Source organism: Myotis lucifugus, unplaced genomic scaffold, assembly GCF_000147115.1.
Source record: "Myotis lucifugus unplaced genomic scaffold, Myoluc2.0 scaffold_726, whole genome shotgun sequence".
Taxonomy (NCBI): domain Eukaryota; kingdom Metazoa; phylum Chordata; class Mammalia; order Chiroptera; family Vespertilionidae; genus Myotis; species Myotis lucifugus.
In genome coordinates, this window is record NW_005871774.1 from 120,083 (window position 1) to 122,442 (window position 2,360).

Sequence of the window (2,360 nt, forward strand, 5' to 3'; positions counted from 1 at the left end):
AGGGAAGAAAGTCCTATGATATTTTATGTCTAATTGATCATTTGACCAATCGATCATGGGTGTCTATCCCCCAGGAATGGCCACACAGCACAGGTTTCCATGCTAGGGAAATGGTTTTCATGTGTAGGGAATGCAATTTTCCCGGAGGAGGTCGCTCCCATTGCCCAAGGGTATCGGGGTCAGGTGATCAAGGGCTTCTCACCTGTCTCAGTCCCAATACTTATACTTACAACCATCAAATAGGGCTGAGCTACTTTCTTTATATTCTGCTTGATAAAGTCATATCAAGTATGACTTTAATAACCAGAAATAACACATTAAACAAATTGCATCAATGTATATCATATATATACACACACACATAAATATGCATTTAGCCCTGACTGGTTTGGCTCAGTGGATAGAGCGTCAGCCTGCGGACTGAAAGGTCCCAGGTTCAATTCCGGTCAAGGGCATGTACCTTGGTTGCAGGCACATCCCCAGTAGGGGGTGTGCAGAAGGCAGCTGATTGATGTTTCTCTCTCATCGATGTTTCTGACTCTCTATCTTTCTCCCTTCCTCTCTGTAAGAAATCAATAAAATATATTTTTTAAATGTGCATTTAAAAAATGTGTTATACGACCTTAAAAAAATAACCTCCCATTTCCACGTAACAAATATAAACCTGGCCATGTTTCCATGACAACCGATGATTTTTCAATGGCTGTTTGTCATAAGGATGGGCCGTGGTTTCTGTAAGCAACCCTCTGTCATTGGACATGTAGGTTGTTTCCATTTTGTGACTATTCAACGCTATTCCGGCGCGGCCACCCTCACGCATACGTCCCTGTGCACTGAAGCAGAATATAAAGTAGCTCAGCCCTAGCTGGTGTGGCTCAGTGGATAGAGCGTCGGCCTGCGGACTGAAGGGTCGGAGTTCAATTCCCGGTCAGGGTACATGCCCGGGTTGCAGGCTCGATTCCCAGTAGGGGGCGTGCAGGAGGCAGCCAATCAATGCTTCTCTCTCAAAATTGATGTTTCTACCTCTCTCTCCCTCTCCCTTCCTCTCTGAAATCAATAAAAATATATTTAAAAACAAAACAGCGTGCTCAGATGCGTCCTGCTGAGACCCGACACCGCACTGCCCAGATTTGGGAGAACATGGACGGGCTGTGGATACTTCCAGATGTCAGACCAAGTCCAGCCACACGGGTCCCATGTCAGAGATGGCGAAGAGCACACGAGGTGGGGACATCACCTGTGAGGCCACACAGCTGGTGAAGGTCAGAGCGGGGGCCTGGGCTGGCTGGTCCCTGCCTGCTTGTCGCTCACCTGTCACTCACTCACTGGCTCCCCCATGCAAGGACCAGCGGGACGTGCGAAGATGATGGAGGTGGCCCCGTGCCTGCAGCCCACCTGTGCCCCCATCATTGTGCCGCCTGCCGTGGCCCACACAGCACCCCTGTTCTAGCACAGCCCATCTCGAGAGAGGGGTGCAGTGCGGAGCGGAGGGACCTGCCAGGTAAGAGGAGACCAGGAGTCAGGCTCCGGTCTCAGCCCGGAGCCCTTGTCCCTGGCCACGTGGGTACACGGCCTCCTCCTTGAGAGCAGGAGAGGTTTCCCGGTGGCTTCTGGGACCGAGAGCAGCTTGTACATTGCCGACACGTGTTCCTTGTTGTCTTTAAGTGTGTGAGACAGATTTACTGCTACTCCTCGCACATGGATCACCCGCCTGTACTTCACACGGGCTGTGTGCCAGACCCGGAGCGGCTGCGTGTCCCTGAGCCATCGCCAACCGCGCAGGGGGCTTGACGTGCCATTGCACGGACGCGGACGTCGGAGCTCAGAGCAAGGGGGTTCCCTCCGGGCAGCCGGGTGAGCTCTTCTGCTCTCTTCCTCGGCCTGCGTCCTTTCTCACATGCGCTCCACTCGCTCACTCTGTGTTCATGGCCTGTGTCTTCCCAGCAGAGTGCCAACCAAAGGGCAGGGACCGCTGTCTACTTGTTCACTTGTGCGTCCAGGGCTCAGGGGCCCTGGCACCCAGTAGGTGCTTAATAAACATTCATGTATTGAACGAATGGCTGCCTGATTCCGGAGTCCAGGTCTTGGACAAACCTTGCCATCAGACTCATGGCCACCAGGAGGCCGGCCATTTGGGGCAACGTCCCAGAAGGGGAGGGGAGGGGAGGGGAGTGGGTGAGACGCTCCCCTTTGGGCAGAGGCCTGGGGTCACGCACAGCTGGCGGGAAGGAGGGAGGGAGGACCGCGCAGGGCCACATGCCAGGGTGGGGCGGAGTGCCCCGTGAAAAGCATTTTTCATCACTGCCTCCCACGCTAAGGTGCTCCCGCCCCGCGGCTCACTCAGCTGCATTCCAGGCTGC